This window comes from Mobula hypostoma, chromosome 11 (genome assembly GCF_963921235.1).
Source record: "Mobula hypostoma chromosome 11, sMobHyp1.1, whole genome shotgun sequence".
NCBI classification, from domain to species: domain Eukaryota; kingdom Metazoa; phylum Chordata; class Chondrichthyes; order Myliobatiformes; family Myliobatidae; genus Mobula; species Mobula hypostoma.
The window spans coordinates 91,049,431-91,073,728 of record NC_086107.1 but is presented as its reverse complement, the minus strand read 5'-3'; the positions used below and the strand labels follow the sequence as shown (position 1 = coordinate 91,073,728).

Below are 24,298 nucleotides of genomic sequence, written 5' to 3'. Positions count from 1 at the left end.
ACAATGACCAACTAACTTACTAACCGGTATGTCTGTGGACTGTGGGAGGAAACTGGAGCATCCGGAGGAAACCCACGCGTTCCACAAGGCGGGCCTGGACGAGACCCACGCATTCCATGGGGAGAACGTACAAAATCCTTACAGAGGCCACTGGGATTGAACTCTGAACTCTGCGGCCCCGAACTGTAATAGCGTAGCACTCACCGCTAGGCTACCGTGGCTCCTAGCAGTCAGCGGGAAACTAATCTCATGTGCCTGCACGTGGTCCGTACTCTCCATCCCTGTCTGTTCATGTATATGTCTAAACACCATGCACCATCAACCTTATGGACAGCTTCTATCCTGCTTAAATGGAACTATGGTATGATAAAGATGAACTTTAGATCTTGACAAGGCCCTTGCAGTTTATTTGCCTGTAGTACACTACAGTACTTTGCAAAAAGCTTAGGGACATACATATGTATATAGCCAGGGTGCCCAAGACTTTTTGCACAGTACTACATTTGTCAACGAGGAGTGGAGAGCGAGTTTGTAAATCTGGCGGGAGCAAAGGATGTTGGGAATGGCGAGGGCGATGTGCCGCGGGAGGGGTGTGGGGCAGGTGGCAGAGAAGGAGTGCCAGGGGTGGGGGGTGAAACAGGTGCAGACACACCCAGCTCCGAGGCACCAGGCAAGGTCACTTGGTTCCAAGCAATTGGTTTATTGATCAGTACAGAATGTCTCTCTGGTGCTTCCCGCTCCCTCCCCTCTCCCTTCCCCTTTACCCAACCATGATTCCCCTCTCCCTGTCCCCTTCCCACTCTCAGTCCGCAATGGAGCTCCCAGATCAGAATCGGGTTTATCATCACTCACATATGCCATGAATATTTTTTTGCAGCAGCAGTACAGTGTAATACATAACATTACTATAATACTGTGCAAAAGTGCAAAACACCTGAGCTGTATATATGTGCCTAAGCTTTTTGCACAGTACGGTATATTCTAAGTGCTTTTCCTTTTGTACTACCTCGATGAAATTATGTTTGGAATGATCTGTCTGGATGCCATTGCGTCTCAGTACACGTGAGAACAGTAAACCAATTACCGATTTCTATTGTGTCTGCTCCCACCATCACCCACAGCAGCCTCTTCCAGGCACCCTCCTGTCAGTGTGTAAAAAAATTACCTCACACATCTCCTTTCAGCCTTTCCCCCTCTCACCGTAGGTACATGGCTTCTAGTACTTGACATTTCTACTCTGATGGAAAGAAACTGCGGTTTAAGAAGGCACTAGTGAAGCAGGGCGACAAACGAAACTACTGGACCAGGCCCGACAGCAGGGTATGAGCCAATCTTTGGCCGACTTAAGTGCTGGGCCGCATTGGAAAGGTCGGATCCTAGCCAAATTGAGATGGCAGGGCCTGGGCCCGAGAATGAGAAGCGAGCCGTAGTCTGGCGGACTTAAATGCCGGGCCAAAAGGTCAAGGATGTTGCGGCCATAGGAGAGGGACGGGCCAGTGTTCGGCCCATTCCTCCGCGATGTTTACTCATCGCTGCGCTGAACTGAGGCTGTGGCCTGCAACTAGTGGGTTCCCAGATCATCTGCGACCGGCTTCATGGCTGTGAACTCACTTTCGTGAGCTTCAGTTCTGAATGCTATTTACTTACTTTTATTGTTTGCACAGTTGGTTATTTTTTTCTGCGCTTTGGATGTTTGACGGTCTACTTTTTTTTTAATGGGTTCCTTTGGTTTGTGGCTGCCTGCAAGGAGACAAATCTCATTTGTATATAGCACACATAGTTTGATATTAAATGTACCTTGACATTGAGATGCTACCCCATCGGTTTCTTGTAATTTTATATTCTATCAGGTCTCCTCTCAGCCTTGTTGCTCTAGAGAAAAGAACCCAAGTTTTTCCAACCTCACCTTGGGTGCAGAAGCTCAGTGGATTAGTTTTGCAATCTGAAGATCTGGCCAGAAATCTGGAATGCAGAGCCTAATTCTTTGAAAGTGGCATCACGTGTAGATAGGGTTGTAATTGATACGTTGGCCTTCAGAAACCAGATACTGAGTACAGGAGTTGGGATGTTATGTTGAAGTTGTATAAGACGTTGGTGAGGCCAAATTTGGAGCATTGTGTACAGTTCTGATGACCTAACTACAGGAAAGTTATCTATAAGCTTGTCATAGTGCAGAGAAATTTTACGAGGATGTTGCTGAGATTTAAGGACCTGAGATGCAGGGAAAAATTGAATAGGGTGGGAGTTTATTCTTTGGAGCAGAGGAGAATGAGGGGAGATCTTATAGAGGTGTACAAGAGTGGTATAGATAGGGTAGGTTCATGCAGGCATTTTCCCCTCAGGTTGGGAGAGACTAGAAGAGAGGTTCAGAGGGGAAATCTCTTCACTGAGAGGGTGGTAAGAGTGGAAAGAGCTGCCAGCAGAAGTGGTGGATGAGGGTTCAATTGCAACATTTAAGCGAAGTTTGGATATGTACCTGGACAGGAGGGGTATGGAGAGCAATGATCTGTGTGCAGGTAGATGGGACTAGGCAGGACAAAATGTTGTCACAGACTAGATGGGCCAAATGGCCTGTTTCAACATGATGACTCTTCTCATAGCTGTTGAGTGCCGTCAAGTCGTCATTGGGTTTCCGTGGCAAGATACAGAAATAGATTGCCAAGGCCTTTCTTCTGCAGAGATACTGCAGCTGCCCAGGTTGGGACTCGGCTGGATTCGAACTCAGGACCATCTGCTTAGAAGTCCAGTGCTGATGCCACTACACCACCTGCCGGCCCCTTCCCATGGCTAATACTCAGCAATACAGGCAACATCCTGGAGAACCTCTTCTGCACTTTCTCCAAAGCCTTCACATCCTCCCTTTAATGGGACAACTGGAATCACAGACAAATACACACACACACACACACACACACACACACACACACACACACACACACACACATGCACACACACATGCACACACTCACAAAAACTAGCACAGTTTACACAGAAGGTATGCTGCTAGTTAGATTCTCACCCAAACAGGACAGCATGCTCACGGTGGGCAGAAGGGCCTGATTCAGTGCTGTGTGACACTGTGGCTGCTTCACCCAAGTGGGTTTACTCAGCTCCTCACGACTTGGGCAAAGGTTCTCAGATTCGATACTGTTGATGACTCGCTTACACAATGGATCTTAAACCAGGAGCAGCAGTAGGCCACTCAGCCCCTCCGTCCTGCTCTGCTGTTCGCTGTGATCTGCCCGAAGCCTCATCTCCTCTTCTGTGTCAGATCCCCAACTTTCCCTGCATTTACCTTCTTCAGTGCTGCGCCCCCCCCCAGCACACGGGGGGAAGAGAATTGCAGAGATTCAGCACTGTCCATAAGAGGTTTATACAAGTCAGTTTTAAATGACCATATTAATCTCTACTTATCAGAAATATATACTTATACACATGAAAGTCATGTAAAGTTATATTCAGTGTCACTGCAAGGAGTATATTTCTGGTCATAGTTTTCACTTCTCATGGAAATTTCTCATGTAACTTCTCAATAGGTTCACGAACTAGAACCCCTCACATTGTGTGAAGGATTATACAATGAACTTATTTCGTATCCTCTCCCCGCGGATCACCCCTCAGTAAGGGGAGCCCACTGCCTGACCTCCATTACCCAGGACATGCCCTCTTCTCACTGGTATGATCAGGGAGCCTGAAGGCACACATCCAATGTTTCAGGACCAGCTTCTTCCCCTCGGCCATCAGATTTCTGTGCGGACAATGAACAGTACCTCACTATTTTTTTTGCTCTCCTTTTGCACTATTTATGTAAATAAAACAGTTCTGTGTAAAAGTCTTTGGTACAAGTATATAGCCAGGGTGCCTAAGACTTTTGCACAGTACTGTTTTTGTCAATGTGGAACAGAGAGCCAGTATGAAAATCTGCCGGGAGAAAAGAATGGTGAGGGTGGAGTGCTGCAGGAGGGGTGTGGGACGGGTGGCAGAGAAGGAGTGCCAGGTGTAGACACATCCATCCATGAGACACCAGGCAAGGTCATTTGATTCCAAACAATTAGGTGCTTCCCACTCCCTCCCGTCTTCCCTCCCCTTTTCCCAACCATGATACCCTTCTCCCTGCCCCCTTCGCACTCTCAGCCCACTCAGATCTATCATCACTGGGGCAGGATGGTACCGTAGCAGTTAGGACAACACGTTACAGCACCAGTGACTGGCATTCAATTCCCACCACTGCCTGTGGGGAGTTTTGACACTCTCCCCGTGACCGCGAGGGTTTCCTCCGGGTGCTCCGGTTTCCTCCCACAGTCCAAAGACGTACCAGTTAGTGGGTTAATCGGTCAGTGTAAATTGTCCCGTGATTAAATTGGAGGGGGGGGGGTTGCCCAAAGGGCCGGAAGGCCTATTCCACACTGTATCTCAATCAGTGAATGTCATGAAATGTGTTTTTACTTGTAGCAGCACTACAGTGCAATACATAAAATTACTACAGTACTCTGCAAATTCTTAGACACCCCTGCCATATATACCCAAGACCTTTGCACATCACTGTACATGTAATATACGTGTGAGCATGTTATGTGTTTATTTACTGTTGTAATTTATAGTTTTTAATCCATTGCAATGTACTGCTGCCTCAAAACAACATGGGCCAGTGATCTGAAAACTGATTCTGATTCTGATTGTGGGATCGATGCTCCGTGGGTGGACCACAGGCGCTCTCTGACCATGCCGATGGGCTTCCTGCAGCCGCTGATGCCCGTTTCCCTGGGCGTCCCTGGGGCTAGCCTGTAGCCAGTGTACCTCTGGGCAGGGGGCTACCACGCAGGTGTGTGACAGACCCTTCCTCGCGGCAGCCTGGGACAGTTCACGGCCTCGCGGAGGGCTTAAGGATCTAAAGGTCAGCTTTATTTGTCATGTGTACATCAAAACACGCGGTGAGAAGTGCACCAACGCCCGACACAGTCCGCGGATGTGAAGGGGGCAGCCCACAAGTATTGGCACAACCCACTCACCTTAACCCACACGTCTTTCGAACGTGGGAGGAAACCGGAGCACCTGGAGGAAACCTTGTGGTCATGGGGAGAACAAACTCCTTACAGGCAGTGGCAGGAACTGAATGCAAATTGCTGCCGTTTCACCGGCCGCTACGCTGCCGTACCGACCTTTGAGCTGACAGTGACGTCCTTCCTCAGCCCAGCTAGAGCCTGCTGCCCAGTTCTGGTGATGTGATGTTTTACCACATGGCACAGCCCCTTAACAAACGTACTGCCCCACAGAGAGGCACACTTCTCACTCAGTAAACTCACCTTACACCCATCAGAGACTTGTTCTTTAGGATGCATTGCAATCCGATGTAAACAGAGTAAAGATCAATGATAACGATTTGCCCCATTTGCCATAAGTAAATCGAAACGTCAGAACATACAGTGAAATGCATTGTTTGCGTCAACAACCAACACGGTCCGAGGATGTGTCGAGGGCAGCCCGCGAGTGTCTCCATGCCAACATAGAATGCCCACAAGTTACTAACCCTAGCCCGTACGTTTTTGGAATCTGGGAGGAAACCAGAGCACCTGGAGGAAATGCAGAGTCTCATATATTTAACCAAAACTGACTTCAACCGACCCCAAATGTACTCGGTGGTAAAACCTAACTTAATGCTCCAGCCTGCAAGCTGTAACCCCAGATGTGGGTCTCACGGTGGCTTGTACTTATTCCAGAAATGAAAGCTGCAGGGGATGAGGGAAAATTTGGAACAGGGAACCTGTAAGGAACAGTGTTAGTTCTATTAAACAAAACGTCCAGCTTACCTTAAAAGGGTGAAGAAAGAGAAGAGAGTGAGAGGGAGAGAGAGAGAGAGGGAGAGATGTGAGTGTCTCCGGGATCTGTTAGACAGTGAGGAGGTGACAGATAGCACTGGACCTAATCAGCTTTGGAAACCTGATACCCTTTATTTGGCCGACCTTTTTGCAGGGAAGAACGTAAGGGAAATTGAGGGCGTTTCTTTAAATAGGGCTTCAAGAATAATAAATTTTCTAAATGTGGAGATGACAACCGATTACAAAGGGGAAAGCCTTGGAAATGTTGGCATGAGGCAAATAAATAAGCAAATCCGTGAGTGTTGCTGCTCTCTTGTTACTCCTCTAAGGATCATCCTCCTACTGAACAGGAATGTGAGGAGACAATGATCTGTGCGACAAGCAATCAGAACTGGGGGTGGGGGGGGGGTGGAATTAAAGGAAGAAACAAGAAACATTTTCCATTCACGCAGGGAGAGAGAACAATCATAACAAGGCATGCCATTTATCAGGAGAAAGAGAGTGGATGGTTCTCCTAAACGCAAGTAAGAGGAACGGGCCATTCAGCCCCACCAGCCTATTCTGTTCTAAGTGGCCGGCCTTCACCCTCAGCACTATTTTCCCGCATCCTCCCCCAGCCACTTCAACGCCCATCCATCTCATTTTAGGCTGAACACCATTATTAAAGCTGCAGCCCCCCACCCCCCCCCCCCCGGGTGGAGAACACCAAGGGTTCACTGCCCCACTGAGTAACGAATTTCCACTCAACCTACTCCTAAACACTCTCCCCCATATTCTGAAACTACGTTCAAGACTCCTCACCCCGGGGAAACGTTCCCCTGCCCCTAGCCTGTCAAGCCCTTTAAGAATTTTGACCCTGTGGGGAGGCATGATCGTGTAACACTATCGCAGCACCAGACACCCAGGTTCAATACCCGCCACTGACTATAAGGAGTTTGTACATTCTCCCCGCGACTGTGTGGGTTTCTTCCGAGTGCTCTGGTTTCCCCCCACATTCTCAGGACGTATCAATTTGTAGGTTAACTGGTCACATGGATAAAGTGGGGGCCACGAGCCCGTCAGGCTGGAAGGGTCTTTACGTCAACACGTGATAATGTGATCTCCTCTCACTCAGTCCTGATCTACACAACTGGGTAAAGCTGCCAGCCCTGGACCAGCCTGATAGGTCTCCACTGTTCCCTTCTTTGGCTTGCGCGTCCTTTCCCAGATAAGGAGACCACAGTTGTCCATGCTGTGTCACCAAGACACCATACAATTGACATAAGCTCCTGTACGGTGCTGTGCATTTCTGCGTTCTAAGGGCTGCTCTCCTTAGACCAGAGAGCAGGGACCCAGCACGGCGGTGTGCTGCCTGCTTTCAGCCCTCAGCCCTGGTGCAGCTTACATGTTCTCTTGTGAGCAGGTGCCCAATTTCCTCAAAAATGTGCAGGTCCATAGAACGTGGAACTTATAACATTACGGCACAGCACGGGCCCTTCAGCCCATGCTGTTGTACCGACTCTTTACCCTACTCCAAGATCAAATCTAACCTGTCCCTCCCACTTAGCCCTCCACTTTACATTCATCCATCTGCCACCAACCCTGGCAGCGTGTTCCATGCACCCACCACTCTCTTGTGTTTAAAAAAAAGACTACCTCCAACATCCCCTTCCGTGCTTTCCTCTCATCATCTTGAATTTATGCCCGCTCGCATTGGCTATTTCATCGCTGGGAGAAAGTCTCTGGCTGTGCACTCGATCTATGCCTCTTGCCATCGCTATGAAGTCACCTCTCTCTCATCCTCCTTTGCTCCAAAGAGGAGGGTTAATAAGCAGCCGTGTGTTGTCCCTTGTGTACTAGTGAGGGGGTAGATTTGGGGGGCAGTTGGGGAGGAGAGAATGGGGCCTGGATAGTCAGCATGGACTCAAAGGGCTGAAGGGCCTTTTCCATGTTGTACGATTCCATAATTCTGAGGGCGAGGGATGATTTGACAGTGGTGTACAAGAAGTTCAAAAGGAGGCAGGAGAGAAGTTGGTGCCATTAGCTCCCATTCCGTTCTGAGGGACACAGACTGAAAGTTTTGAGTGGGAGATACAGAAACTTTAGACAGCCACGGGCAGAGACCAGGAACTCTTGGCTGCGGGAGTGGATACAGTCAACAATCACTGATAGATTCCAGTGATCGCTGAAGTAGAATCCCCTGAAAATCTTAACTTTCAAAGTTAAGTTTTGCTTCTTGGTTAACAAGATGTATGATAATAAATTTACATATCCAAATGAGTCTCAGGGTAGTGTATGATGACAGATATGTACTTTGACAATAAATTTACAGTAAACTTTGACTTTGGGGGAAATGAAGACCGTAAGATTTAGGAGCAGAATTAGATCATCCAGTTGACTGAGTTTTCTCTGTGTGTGGACAAACGGAGCTAACAGTGGGGCTTTGGAACAGTCTGGAATGTTCCACTGTTGGGTCAAGTGGTCCCTTACTGTGCCATGAGTGGAACTGGTGGATGGGGAGTTTCGATTTAAACATTTAAGAGAAGTTTGGATAGGTACATGGATGGGAGGGGTATGGAGGGATATAGTCCAGGCACAGATTGATGGGGCGAGGCAAAATAACATTGTGACATAGACTAGATGGGCCAAAGGGCCTGTTTCTGTTGTAGCATGACTCTAAAAGAATAATGACTTAATGGCACTGAAATAGCAAAAATCTAAGACTTAACGCCTCGACTTGCCTAATCCAGTCATTTGGTTCATGTATAACGGAGAACACAGAATATGTGATGACATCACTTTCACATTTGTCCGATGGAAATAGATGCCCCTCAAGGTTTTAACTTTAAAAGGCATCAATTTTGCTTCTTGGGTGAGATAATAAGATTTTATTTTTGGCCAGTGAGCTGATCGTGGAGATTTTAAACAGGTGCTTGGTATTTCTGTATTGAGACAACAAACAGATTAATGTGGAACCGGAGCCGGGCTGGATAAAACAATCCTCGATGGATTAAGGAGGATTTGATGCTGTGGGCGTGAGAAGTTTGTGATGAGTGGGGATTTGCCTTGCGTGCGTGAGTTCTATTCTTTTTTTTCTAAATGTTCTGGTAACTCTTTGTCAACTTGCCTCCACACCAGAGAGTAATTGCTTTTATTGACAGATGTCTTCCTACCGGATTTAATCCACACTTCCTTAAAGTCCATGAGACCATAAGACATAGGAGCAGAATTAGGCCATTTGGCCCATCAATGCCCTGCCATTCCATCATGTTTGCTCAATATGTGCTGTGTTGTATGACATCATCATTACGTGCCTAGTCATATGATGTCATCACTATGTGCCGTGGTGGGCGCTCATGGTCTTTCCGTGACCATGATTGTTCTTGGCAAATTTTTCTACAGTAACACATACAAAATGCCGCATCAATGGAAAGGAGTTCAGTCGATATTTCAGGCTGAAACCCTTTAGCAGGACTGGTGAAGGGTCTCGGCCCGAAACATCGGCTGTACTCCTTTTCCATAGATGCTGCCTGGCCTGCTGAGTTCCTCCAGCATTTTGTGTGAGTTACTTGGATTTCCAGCGTCTTCAGATTTTCTCTTGTTTGAAATTTTCCTACAGAAGTGGTTTGCCATTGCCCTCTTCTGGGCAGTGTCTTTACAAGACGGGTGACCCCAGCCATTACCAATACTCTTCAGAAATTGTCTGCCTGGCATCAGTGGTCACATAAGCAGGACTTGTGATATGCACCAGTTGCTCGTACAACCGTCCACCACCTGCTCCCATGGCCTCACGTCACCCTGATCGGGTCACTAAGCAGGAGCTACACCTTGCCCAATGGTGAGCTGCAGGCTGGCGAAGAGAAGGAGAGCCTTACACGTCCTTTGGTAGAGACGTATCTCCACCCTGCCACCCATCGTGTCTGATTTATTATCCCTCTCAGCCCCATTCTCCTGCCTTCTCCCCGTAACCTCTGACACCCTAACTAATCCAGATCCTATCCACCTCCGCTTTAAATATACCCAATGACTTGATCATCACAGCCATCTATGGCAATGAATTCCACCCCTTGTCCACTGAGGCACCCCTTGCTGTGCATCTGGCTGTTAGCTCACAGGCAGCGAAACAATGAGAGGTATCACAAGAGCCAAAGGCTTACAAAGGCCAGGCAGTTAAGCTGTTTGTACCCATTTTTCATTCCCAACACCACACATCAGAGCTTTCAGAGAATTGAGGGATGCGGGGAGATGTTCGACACTATTCTTTGGTGGTAAAGGTTCTCAGTGATTGAGTGTACGTTATTGAGAAACGTGCACAAAGTACTGGAGGAACTCAGCAGATTCAGCAGCGTCAATGGAGAGGAATGAACAGCCGACATTTCGGGCTGAGGTGCTTCTTCAGCTTTGAAGAGGAAAGGAGGAAGAAGCCAGAATAAGAAGGTGGAGGTAGGGGAAGGAGGACAAGCTAGAAGATGATAGGTGAAGCCAGGTGAGGGGAAAGGTAAAGGGCTGGAGAAGAAGGAATGCAATCAAAGAGGACAGTGGACTATGGGAGAAAGTGAAGGAGGAGGGACACTGGGGGAGGTGAGGAGAAGAGAAGGCGTTGAGGGGAAATTATGGGTCATTTCTCACAAAGGCAGACATTGATGATGAAATTCATCATCGTCTTCAATCAGGTGTCTGAAGACCAACACCTTGGAGCCAGCACAAACCACATGGTCCACCAGGCATCAGGGCTCTGCAATAGGAGCATGAGTAGGCCACTCGGCCCCTTCAAGCCTGCCCCACCATTCAATCTGATTATGACTGATCTGCACCAGGCCTCAGACCCTATGACACTTCTCCACAATCTTCAATTCCATAACTTTTCACTAAAGTATCTACCTCCTCTTTAAATACCGTCAATAATCTAGCCTCCAGAAGTTGCTGGAGTATGCATTACACTCTTTCTTGTATGGCTCTAGGACTTGATCTGCTTACAATAGGTACCTCAAGGGCACAGGGAAGGGAACCAACATTGTCTTTCTAAATTCACTGAAAAGATAAATGAACTCACATTAATTCCTTCTCACAGGCCAACATCCATAGGCCGAACTACACTCAGTCAACTTCAGTGGACAGACGACCTCAGACTTGGCATCAGTAAGACCAAGGAATTGATTGTGGACTTCAGGAAGAGGAAGTTGTGAGAACACACACCAGTCCTCACTGAGGGATCAGAAGTGGAAAGGATGCGCAGCTTCAAGATCCTGGGTATCAGTAGCTTCGGAAATCTACCCTTGAAGAAGGTAGACCCGCGACTCCGCTTCATTAGGAGTTTACGGAGATTTGGTATGTCGCCAAAGGCCCTTCCAAAGTTCTGTTGATATCCAGTACGGTGGAGGGCATTCTGATTGGTTGCATCATGGCCTGGTACAGAACCCCTCCCCCCCCCCCATGTACAGGATTGCAAGAGACGGCAGAGGTTTGTGGAGTCAGCCAGCTCCATCACAGGCCCACCGTCGAGAAGAGGCAGCGCATCCATCTCTGGGGGCCCTCGTCATCTGCGACACGCAATCTTCTTGCTACTACCATTGGGGAGGAAGTACAGGAGCCTGAAGTTGCACACTCAGTGTTTTAGGAACAGCTACTTCCCCTCCACCATCAGATTTCTGAGCAGTCCATGAACCATGAACACTTCCTCATTATTTCTTTGTGCTGTTTATTTATGCTGAAGTTTATAATAATGTTGTGTCTTGCTGCTGTAAAACACGATAACTTATGTTGTATAAGTCAGCGATAACAATCCAGATTCTGATTCTGATTTGTGTTCTGACAACTGGCAGGGACCCTCTGCTCTGACTTTTGCCAGCAAGAGATTACCAAGCCAACATAGGAAAAGATTCCAGGACTCAAAGTCTTCCCCAAAGAAATGCAATGTGCCTGCTGGCTCCTGGGAATCCCTGCCCCATGGCATTAACAGAAGAGGAGCATTCAGGATGATGCTGAGAATGGAAGGGGCGGCCCGATAGTGTAGTGGTTAGCATGACCCAGCGTCAATTCCCGCCGTTGCCTGTAAGCAGTTCGTACGTTCTCCCTGTGACCGTATGGGTTTCCTCCGGGTGCTCCAGTTTCTACCCACAGTCCAGAGACACACCAGTTGGTGGGTTAATTGGTCATTGTAAATTGTCCTGTGATTAGACCAGGGTTATGTTTGGGGGTTGCTGGGCAGCCTGACTTGACGGGCCGGCAGGGTGTGTAACTGCTGTATCTCAATAAATAATAAACAAATAAACCTATTTTTAGCACACAAAAGTCCAACGTAAGCAATGGAACAGTGCATCCCTCACAAAGGTCCTCGCTGCTTGCCCCATCTGCAGAAAAGCCTGTGAATCAGCCAAGAACCCACAAAACCAAACGGAACAGAGTCACCCTCAACTCTGAAAGAATGCCCAAAAAGATGGGGTTAGCGGCACTAAACCATAACCTTATTAAATGGGAGAGCAATGCAAGAAGCACACTGACAGATCTTGTGCAATAAACAGACAGGAAGCCCTATCGTCAATTCCTGTCTGTCTTGATCTCCGCAGCAGCAGTATGTGTCCTCAGTTTCCTGCAAAATCAGAAGATAAAAGTTCACTGATTCCTAATTCTCTTTCTTCACCGAGGAATCCAATTCTCAGTTTCCAAGCGTGCCCAGTATTGGGCTCTTGTGGTAAGTCCGTGGACTAAGCTCACATACGAAATCTGCACAGTTGTCACAAATTCTAGAATCATGAGTGACTGCTTCTATAGATGGGGAGAAGACACACTTTTCTCCATCTTGGAGTGTTCTCAAACACCTTACAAACAGAAGCAACCTCTGAGGTTAAAGCACAATATCTAAGTTGCGCTCAAAGCTTCATCAAGGACATCTTCAAAATGTGATGCCGCAAGAAGGCAGCGTCTATCATGAAGGACCCTCACCATCCAAGGCATGCTCTCTTCTCAGTACCTCAGGGAGGAGGAACAGGAGGCTGAAGACACAGACTTAACGTTTTAGGAACAGAATCTTCCCCTCCCCCCCGGCAAATCAGATTTCTAAACGAACCGTGAACACTACCTCACTTTTTGCTCTTTTTGTAGCCTTTTATTACATTTCTTATTGTAAGGTCTGGCCCCTGCACACGTAGGACGCAGGTCCGCCAGTGTGTGGACACGCCCTGGTACTCGTAAACCAGATCCCCAGCGATGGGTAAATAGCCCCACAGCCTTGTGGGCAGCCTCAGGAGAGACGAAGGCTACGGGAGTAAATCCAGACAGCAAATCCGGAGTGGAGCCCTTAAGGGGGCTGGATGTCATTGAACATCCTTCCGGCAGTTCCTGCGGCCAAGCGTATTGCTTCATAAGCTTTCCTTTGGACCACACCGGTGAGGCCGAGAGGGGGATCTAGACAACCGGGCATCTCAGGATCTCCATACCTTCCACCCAGGCTTGTAATGACAATCATCATCACCCATTATCCTTCGAGACAGACAGATGCTAACCACCAACCACTTTATAACTTATAATAATTTTTGCATTGTACAGCTGCCATAAATCAACACATTTTACTTTATATGTCAGTAATAATAAATTTGATTCTGATTCAGACTCTGCTAATTCTATAGTTACTGGCTTGGCAGGATTAGATTTATAATTTCATATCACACACGAATATTAGTGAAAAAACTTTCCCTTAATAACTGAACTTCATCAATGTTTGCATTTCAACAACTAACAAAGCACTCTTCTCGTATACTTCACCTATTTTTCCTACAAATGTGATGATATCGCCAGAGGGAGACCACGAAAATCATACTTTTTATTTTTTGACGAGGGATAATGTGAAGTTTCTTATGGAATACTCATTGATCAAGTGCCTCGTTTTGTTCCACACCTTTAATTTTGTGCAATTGAATTTTGCCAGACTTTGTTAGAATAAAGTAACACGGGAGGCAAACTGCGTACAGAAACGTCCCACACAGTAACACATACAAAACGCCGGAGGTCAGGCAGAACCTATGGAGAGAAATAAATGTAGGGTCTGAGCCCGAAACGTTAGCTCTTTATTATTAATCCAGAACTTCTGACAGAGTTGGGGCTGATATCTGATGGTCAGTGGAAACAGAACAAATCCTTGGAGATCTGCAACAAGCATCTGGTCTCCCCGATCTTCCTGCTCTCACTGGCTGCTCCTGGATCATGGCCACCGCCATCTCTGACTTGCTATAACACACTCCGGTTGGTTTCCCAGGCGTGAAGCTCTTCATAACCGAGCCACATTTCTCTTGCACATAACATGCAGCTTCGGAATGGCTCCCTGTTCAAACAGTAAAGGAACAGAGTTGGACTCAGTCCCACTAAGTAATCTGCTCCAGCCAAGTGACATTCATCTTGTCCTGTTCAATTCAACGGTGTATATACAGATCCTCTGATAATCGTCTGCCTCAGAATTTCCATTGTTCTGCATAATTCAGTTTGCGGCAGCACCACATGGTGGTAACATGAGGAAATGAACTACGGTCCGGAAAACGCCAAGTGATTTGAATCAGAATCAGAATCAGAATCTGAATCAGGTTTATTATCACCATCATGTGACGTGAAATTTGTTAACTTAGCAGCAGCAGCAGTTCAAAGCAGTACATAATCTAGTAGAGAGAGAGAGAGAGAAATAAATAAAATAAAATAAACAAGTAAATCAATTACTTATATTGAATAGATTTTTTAAAATGTGCAAAAACAGAAATACTGTATATTAAAAAAAGTGAGGTTGTGTCCAAAGCTTCAATTTCCATTTAGGAATCGGATGGCAGAGGGGAAGAAGCTGTTCCTGAAGTTCCTGAATCGCTGAGTGTGTGCCTTCAGGCTCCTGTACCTGATGGTAACAGTGAGAAAAGGGCATGCCCTGGGTGCTGGAGGTCTTTAATAACGGACACTGCCTTTCTGAGACACCGCTTCTTGAAGATGTCTTGGGTACTTTGTAGGCTAGTGCCCAAGATGGAACTGACTAGATTTACAACCTCCTGCAGCTTCTTTCGGTCCTGTGCAGTAGCCCCTCTATACCAGACAGTGACGCATCCTGTCATAATGCTCTCCATGGTACAACTATAGAAGTTTTTGAGTGTATTTGTTGACATGCCAAACCTCTTCAAACTCCTAATGAAGTATAGCCGCTGTCTTGCCTTCTTTATAACTACATCAATATGTTGGGACCATGTTAGATCCTCAGAGATCTTGACCCCCAGGAACTTGAAGCTGCTCACTCTCTCCACTTCTGATCCCTCTATGAGGATTGGTATGTGTTCCTTCGTCCTACCCTTCCTGAAGTCCACAATCAGCTCTTTCGTCTTACTGACGTTGAGTGCCAGGTTGTTGCTGCGGCACCACTCCACTAGTTGGCATATCTCACTCCTGTATGCCCTCTCGTCACTACCTGAGATTCTACCAACAATGATTGTATCGTCAGCAAGTTTATAGATGGTATTTAGCTATGCCTAGCCACTCAGTCATGTGTATACAGAGAGTAGAGCAGTGGGTTAAACACACACCCCTGAGGTGCGCCAATGTTGATCATCAGCGAGGAGGATATGTTATCACCAATCTGCACAGACTGTGGTCTTCCGGTTAGGAAGTCGAGGATCCAATTGCAGAGGGAGGTACAGAGGCCCAGGCTATGCAATTTCTCAATCAGGATTGTGGGAATGATTGTATTAAATGCTGAGCTATAGTCGATGACGTACGTGTTTGTGTTGTCCAGGTGGTCTAATGCCATGTGGAGAGCCATTGAGATTGTGTCTGCCATTGACTTATTGTGGCGATAGGCAAATTGCAATGGGTCCAGCTCCTTGCTGAGGCAGGAATTCAGTCTAGTCATAACCAACTTCTCAAAGCATTTAATCACTGTCGATGTGAGTGCTACCGGGCGATAGTCATTAAGGCAGCCCATATTATTCTTCTTGGGCACTGGTATAATTGTTACCTTTCTGGAGCAAGTGGGAACTTCTGCCCTTAGCAGTGACAGGTTGAAAATGTCCTTGAATACTCCCGCTATTTGGTTGGGACAGATTTTCAAAGCCTTACCAGGTACTCTAGCAGGACCTTTTGCCTTGCAAGGGTTCACTCTCTTTAAAGATAGTTTAACATCGGCCTCTGAGATGGAGATCACAGGGTCCTCAGGAGCAGAAGGGATCTTCACAGCTGTAGTTGTGTTCTCCTTTCAAAGCGTGCATAGAAGGCATTGAGCTCTTCTGGTGGTGAAGCGTCGCTGCCATTCATGCTATTTGGAGCAAAACGTAATCTGCGAGTGGAACTCAGTGGGTTGACAACATCTGTGGGGTGAAGGAATTGTTGGGTCAAAACTCTGTATCAGGACTCAAAGTATACATTCTGATGACCCCTGTATATGTGTGTGGGTACTTGGATGGGAGGGAGGAATGTGGTTTGTTTTGCTGTTGTTGTTTCGTTGCTTGTGTTCTGTGTTGTTCTGCCGAGCGCAGTGGGCATGCTGTGTTGGCGATGGGATGTGTGGCGACACTTGTGGGCTGCCCGCACCACACCCTTGGGTGTGTTCACTGTTAACACAAACGATGCATTTCGCTGTATGTTTTAATGCACAAGTGATAAATACATTTGAATCCTGAGTCTTGACCTGTTGTAGAGTTCTGACCTCAAATTCTTTCTTTCTCCCCACAGACACTGAGTTCTTCCAGCAGATTGTTTGTTGCCTCAGATTTCAGCAGGTGCTGTGTCTGGTGAGGGATAATATATCAGCCATGATGGAATGGCAGAGCAGACTCGATGTCTTATGATTCTGCTCCTATGTCTTATGGTGTCTGACTTGAGTGTCCTGGAAACCCACTGATTCCATAGGCTGTCTGGCACCCTGTAGAGCTGTGGCAGTGAGTTCTGGTTTCTTTTATTTTATTTAATTTAACGATACAGCGAGGAGTAGGCCTTTCTGGCCCTTCAAGCCACATCGCCCCAGTAACCCCCGGCAAACCGGATTAACTCTAATCTAATCATGGGACTTCTTTGGCTGTGGAAGGAAGCCAGAGGACACAGAAAAAACTCAAGTGTTCCACGGGAAGGACGTACCGAGACTCCTTACAGAACGCCACCGGAATTGAACTCTGAACTCTGGAATGCCCTGAGCTGTGATAGCGCCGTGCTAGCGGCTATGGTACCATGGCGCCATGGTTACGGCACTGCAGGAGGCAGTGCTGAGTTCTGGGTTGCAGCACAATACAGCAGCATGTTTGATCCTGGTGTGGGACCTTGAGTTCAGGGTGGACTAGATGGGCTGAAGGGCCTTGTTTCTGAGCTGTAGTGTTCTATGACTCTATGACACAGAGCCTGAGGCACTGAATCACCTGTCTGACAACCAGCAGACAGCTGATACTTACGCCCAATGACTACGATGGACGTTTGTATCACAGGGGCACAGTAGCGCAGTGGTTACCTTACAGCGCCTGTGATCGGGGTTCAATTCCCTCTGTAATCCATGAGGAGTTTGTAGGTTCACCCCCGTGACCACGTGGGTTTCCTCAGGGTGCTCCGGTTTCCTCCCACATTAGGGGTGGTAAGCGGTGGGCATGTCATGTTGGCACCGGAAATATGACAACACTTGCGGGTTGAACTCAGCACAATCCCCGGGCCGACACAAACGACACATTTCAATGTAGGATTAACAAAGAAAACTATTTTAAAAATATATCTTTTAATATCAGGTACTGTAGATAACAGAAAAAGAACAAGCTGATAGGGGAATTTAGTGGGTCAGACAGCATTGGTGAGGGCAAAGGGAAGGCTGCTGTTTCAATTCAAGGACACCTCCCACCCTGTCATTCTGTCCTCCCCTGTCCCACTGGGCAGAAGGCACAGAAATGGATGTTAATCCACAAGTTCTAACTGGGTCAGAGCTGATACCTGATGGTTGGTAAAAGAAGAACAAGTGTGGGCAAGTTTTAGAGTTCTACAATGAGTATTTGGAGATACTCCAGGTTCAAGGACAGCTTCTATCCCACTGCTATCAGACTCAGGAAAGGGCCTGTTATACAATGAAGAACTTTTGATAGTCATGGAGCACTGCAGCACAGAAACAGGCCCTTCGGCCCATCTAGTCTGTGCCAAACTATAATTCTGCCCAGTCCCGTCGACCTGCACCTGGACCATAGCCCTCCGTACCCCTCCCATCCACTTACTTATCAAAACTCCTCCGAAATGGTGCAATTGAACCTGCACCCACCTCTTCTGTTCGCAGCTCGATCCACATTCGCACCACCTTCTGCGTAAAGAAGTTCCCACTCAGGTTCCCCCTTTCACTTTTCACCCTTAACCTATGAACTCTAGTTATTGTCTCACTAAACCTCAGTTTAAGTAAAAAGGCTGCTTGCATTTTTACTCTACCTATACCCCTCATCGTTCTGTATACTTCTATTAAGTCTTGGGTGGCGGAGTAGAGATATGTCTCTACCAGAGGAGGTGTAAGGCACACCTTCCCTCCGCTAGCTTGCGGGTCACCCTTGGACAGGGTGTAGTACTTGCTTAGCCCCTTGATCAAGGTCGATGTGAAGCCATGGCAGCAGGTGGTGAATGGTCATATGAGCAGCTGGTGCATATCACAAGTCCTGGTTATGCAACCACTGACGCCAGGCAGACAATCTCTGAAGAGTATTGATAACAGCTGGGGTCAGCTATCTTGTGAAGCCTCTCCCCAGAAGAAGAAAGCAATGGCAAACCACTTCTGTAGAAAAATTTGTCAAGAACAATCATGGACATGGATTAGACCATGACTGTCCATGTCATACGACACAGCACATAATGATAATGATATTCTGTTAAGTCTCCCCTTAGTTCCATGTCTCCTGATCTCTCATTGTACCTCACCATGTAGAATGATCTAACAGAGGAAAGTCACAGTTGTCCGGTCTCTGGCACTGAGCCTGGCTCTGTGACTTAGAAGGGGAAGGGGGAGAAGAGGGAAGTGGTGATAAGGGATTAGTTAGGGAAATAGGCAGGAGGTTCTTTTGAGGAGAGCAAGATTCCCAGATAGCATGTTGCCTCCTGGGTGCCAGGGTCTGGGATATCTTGGACTGTGTCCTCAGCATTCTTAAGTAGGAAGGTGAACAGTCAGTGGTGGTCCATGCAGGTACCAATGACATGGGTAGGATGAGTGATGAGGTTCTGCATAGGGAGTTCAGGGAATTAGGTGCTAAGTTAAAGGGCAGGATTCTGATCTCAGCATTGCTATCTGTGCCACCTGCTAGTGAGGCCAGAAATAGGAAGATTATACATGGCTAAGAAGTTGGCGTAGGAGGGAGGGCTTCGGATTTCTGGGGAAGGTGGAACCTGTACAGAAGGGATGGCTTGCACCTGAACTGGAAGGGGACTAATCTCCTAGCAGGAAGGTTTGTTAATGCTGCACGGTGGGGTTTAGACTAGAGTTGCAGGGGGATGGGAACCAGAGTGCAAGAACAGTTAGTGGAGAGGATTGTGGAGGCAGATGTTGGTAAGACCTCAAGACAAAGTTAGGAATCAAAAGGTTGAGCACGGTGTGACGAGTGCCCTGAGCTGCATATATTTCAATGCAAGGAGTATTATTGGAAAGGCAGATGAACGGATTAGGAGAATGGGCAAAGAAGTGGCAAATGGAATACAGTCAGGAAGTGTATGGTGCAGTAGATGTGGTGTACTTGGATTTTCAGAAGGCCTTTGACAAGGTGACGCACATGAGGCTGCTTAGCAAGATAAGAGCACATGGAATTACAGGGAAGTTAATAGCATGGGTGGAGCATTGGCTGATCGGCAGAAAACAGAGAGTGGGAATAAAGGGATCCTATTCTGGCTGGCTGCCAGTTACTAGTGGAGTTCTACAGGGGTCAGTGTTGGGACTACTGCTTTTTATGATGTAGGTCAATGTTTTGGACTATGGGATTAATTTGGCTAAATTTGTCTATGATACAAAGATAGGTGGAGGAGTGGGCAGTGTTGAGGAAACAGAGAGCCTGCAGAGAGACTTTGATAGTTTACGGGAATGGGCAAAGAAGTGACAAATGAAATACAATGTTGGAAAGTGTATGGTCATGCACTTTGGTGGAAGAAATAAACAGGCAGACTATTATTTAGATGGGGAGAGAATTCAAAATACAGAGATGCAAAGGGATTTGGGAGTCCTTGTGCAGGATACCCTAAAGATTAACCTCCAGGTTGAGTCAGTGGTGAAGAAGGCGAATGCAATGTTGGTATTCATTTCTAGAAGTATAGAATATAAGAGCAGGGATGTGATGTTGAGGCTCTATAAGGCACTCGTGAGACCACACTTGAAGTATTGTGTACAGTTTTGGGCTGCTTATTTTAGAAAGAAAATACTGACATTGGAGAGGATTCAGAGAAGATTCATGAGAATGATTCCAGGAATGAAAGGGTTACCACATGAGGAACATCAGGCAGCTCTGGGGTGTATTCCTTGGAGTTCAGAGAATGAGGGGGAATCTCATAGAAACATTCGAAATATTAAAAGGCCTGAAATGATTAGATATGGCAAAGTTATTCCCCATGGTAAGGGAGTATATGCAAGAGGGCATGACTTTAGGATTGAAGGACATCCATTTAGAACAGAGATGCGGAGAAATTACTTCAGTCAGAGGGTGGTATATCTGTGGAATTTGTTGCAATGAGCAGCTGTGGAGGCCAAGTCCTTGGGTGTATTTAAGGCAGAGATCGATAGGTTCTTGATTAGCCAGGGCATCAAAGGGTATGGGGAGAAGGCAGGGGAGTGGGGATGACTGGAGGAATTGGATCAGCCCATGATTGAATAGCAGAGCAGACTCGATGGGCTGTGCTTCTGCTCCTATATCTTATGGTCTTATACTTTGGTAGAAGAAATAAAAGCATAGGCTATTTTCTAAATGGAGAGAAAATTCAAAAATCTGAGACGCAAAGGAACTTGGAAGTCATCATGCAGGGCTCCCTAAAGGTTAATTCCATAAAGCTTTCTTTATGACCCTATCTACCTGTGACACCACTTTCAATGAATTATATACCTGTATTCCAAAATCCCTTTGTTCTGCCACACTCCTCAGTGTCCTTCCATTCACTGTGCAAGACCTATCCTGGTTGGTTCTACCGAAGTGCAAAACCTCGCACTTGTCTGCATTAAATTCCATCTGCCATTTTTCCAGCTGATGCAGATCCCTCTGCAAGCCATGATTGCCTTCCTCACTGTCCACTACACCCCCAATCTTGGTGTCATTCGCAAATTTGCTGATCCAGTTAACCACATTATCATCCAGATTATTGATACAGATGACAAACAAACGATCCAACACCAATCTGATTTTCCCTATTTACCTGTGTTTTGAAATCCTGTGACTATTGTAACATTGCCCTTTTGACATGCATTTTCAATCTCCTTTTGTAATTTGTACACCACATCTTTGTTACTGCTTGGAGGTCTGTATATAACTCCCAGCAGGGTCTTCTTGCAGTTTCTTAGCCCTACCTACAATGATCCGCTATCTTCCAATCCTATGTCTCTTCTTTCTAATGATTTGATTTAATTTTTTACCAACAGAGCCACCCCATCACCCCCTCTGCATATCTGCCTCTCCTTTCAATACATTGTGTTTCCTTGGATGTTAAGCTCCCAGCTATAATTTTCTTTCATCAATGATTCAGTGATGCCCACAATGTCATACAGACCAATCTGTAACTGTGCTACAAGTTCATCTACCTTACTCTGTATACTGTGTGTAATCAAATATAATCTTTTAGTTCTGTGTTCACCTTTACTGATTTTGTCTGCCTTTTACATTTCAACTAATCCTGTTGACCTCGATTTTGCTGTGTCATCAGCCTCTCCGTGCTAGCAGTCTCACTATACTCTGCCTCTAATTGTAAACTCAGCGCTATAACTCTGGCTCCCATTCCCCGGCCGAATCAGGGCTACAGTGTGGCGAGCAGCACAGCATGCAGTCAAACCAGTGTATTGTAAAGTTGTGACATTTCCCAAACAGCTCTAGAAAATCTGCCTGCAAGGATGTTGGTTCCCCTCAGGTTCAGATGTAACCTGTCCTTTTATACAAGTCATATCTTCCCCAGAAGAGATCCCAATGGTCCAATAATCTGAAACCCTGTGCCCTGCACCCAGTCTGTCAGCCATGCATTCATCTGCCAGATCATCCTATTCTACCCTCACCGGCACATGGCACGGGCAGAAATCCTCAGAATACTACACTGGAGGTCCTGTTTTTCAGCTTTCTACTCAGTTCCCTAAAGTCTCTCTTCAGGCCCTCTTCACCTTTCCTACCCATGTCATTGGTGCCAATAGGTAGCAAGACTTCTGGCTGTTCACCCTCTTCTTTTAGAATGCTGTGGACTTCCCTGAACCTGGCACCTGGGAGGCAACATACTATCTGTGCGTCTCCAACGCGCCCACAGAATTTTGACTCTATTCCTCCAACTATGGAATCTCTTATCACCACTGCAGTCCTCTTCACCTCTCTACTCTTCTGAGCCACAGTGCCAGACTCAGTCAGAGATCCAGTCACAGCAGCTTCCTCCTCGTAGGTTGTCCCCCTCAATAGTATCTAAAATGGTATACTCATTATTGAGGGGAGTGGCCACGGGGGTACTCTGCACTGGCTGCCCATTTCTCTTCCTCCTCCTGACAGTCACCCAGTGACCTGCCTCCTGCAACCTCAGGTGTCTACCTCCCTGTAGCTGCTTCCTGTCACTTCCTCAGTCTCCCATATGAGTCGAAGGTCATCGAGCTGCAGTTCCAGTTCCTTAACACGCTCCACTTGCTGTTGCCTTATTTTTACTTGCCCTTTCTAATGAATCCCATTCACTGATTGGGTGCAGTCCAAATCTTAAAGCTGCCGTGAAATGCTGCATTCTTAATCTTGAGAGTAAACATAAGTGAAGATGTAACTCTCTTCTCGTGTGCTTGCTTACTGAATGGCTGCAGTCCAAATCTGAAAAAACTGTCACGAAGTGCTGCCTTTTTAATCTTAAGAGCGAACATAAGTGAAGATGTAACTCTCTTCTCATGTGCCTGCTCGCTGAATGGGTGCAGTTCAAATCTGAAAATTTGTCGCAAAACACTGCCTTTTTTAATCTTGAGTGCGAAGTGAAAATGTAGCTCTCTTCTTGTGTGCTTGCTCACTGAATGGGTGCAGTCCAAATCTGAAAATTTGTCGCTAAACGCTGCCTTTTTAATCTTGAGTGCGAAGATAAGTGAAAATGTAGCTCTCTACTCGTGTGCCCACTCACTGAATGGGAGCAGTCCAAATCCAAAATTTGTCGCCAAATGCTGCTTTTTAATCTTGAGTGCGAACATAAGAGAAAACCTAGTTCTTTTTTCATGCTCCCTCCCACTCACTGACTGGGCGCAGTCCAAATTTACAGCACAGCGGGTGCACATCTGTGTCACCCCTTTGGATTTGTTTTGTTACATCTCCTTCCAGCTGTGCTTTAAATGTAGTTTAGCAATGAAGAGCACATGCCAAAAACAGGAAGGGATTAAAAAGAGGTTGTGCGTAAAAGAGAAGGGTTTGAGATGTTATCGGGAGCAATCAGAAGGCCAAAGATGGTGCTTCATGATGCAAGTTGTTGAGGATGTGCTCTTACACACCTAATTCATTCACAATTATCTTTTGTACGGAAGTCACTAGAAGGAAATGTTCACAAACTGCACAATATCAAAGTTTATCCACTTTATTCAGTGCTCCATATTAAAGTCCTAAATAGTTAAGGATAATAGTTTCTATCATAGCATCACACACTTGGAATAATAACCCATTCAGCTGTGCTCCCAGCCCTTGTACCACGCTTTCCTCAAAGCATTCGGATAACAAGGCAAACAACAGGAATTCTGCAGATGCTGGAAATTCAAGCAACACACATAAAAGTTGCTGGTGAACGCAGCAGGCCAGGCAGCATCTCTGGGAAGAAGTGCAGTCGACGTTTCAGGCCGAGACCCTTCGTCAGGACTAACTGAAGGAAGAGTGAGTAAGGGATTTGAAAGTTGGAGGGGGAGGGGGAGATCCAAAATGATAGGAGAAGACAGGAGGGGGAGGAATGGAGCCAAGAGCTGGACAGGTGATAGGCAAAAGGGATACGAGAGGATCATGGGACGGGAGGTCCGGGAAGAAAGACGGGGGGGGGGAGGGGAACCCAGAGGATGGGCAAGGGGTATAGTGAGAGGGACAGAGGGAGAAAAAGGAGAGTGAGAGAAAGAATGTGTGTATAAAAATAAGTAACAGATGGGGTACGAGGGGGAGGTGGGGCATTAGCGCAATTTAGAGAAGTCGATGTTCATGCCATCAGGTTGGAGGCTACCCAGAAGGAATATAAGGTGTTGTTCCTCCAACCTGAGTGTGGCTTCATGTTTACAGTAGAGGAGGCCGTGGATAGACATGTCAGAATGGGAATGGGATGTGGAATTATTTTATTAATTCCACATCCCATTCCCATTCTGACATGTCTATCCACGGCCTCCTCTACTG

At 46.7% G+C, this 24,298-nt stretch overlaps 1 protein-coding gene across 6 annotated transcripts in view; it reads left to right on the top strand.

The window, feature by feature from the left end:
• Positions 1-24,298, top strand: part of LOC134353936 (uncharacterized) — a 431,517-nt gene that overhangs the window by 51,118 nt on the left and 356,101 nt on the right. The window lies entirely within an intron of this gene.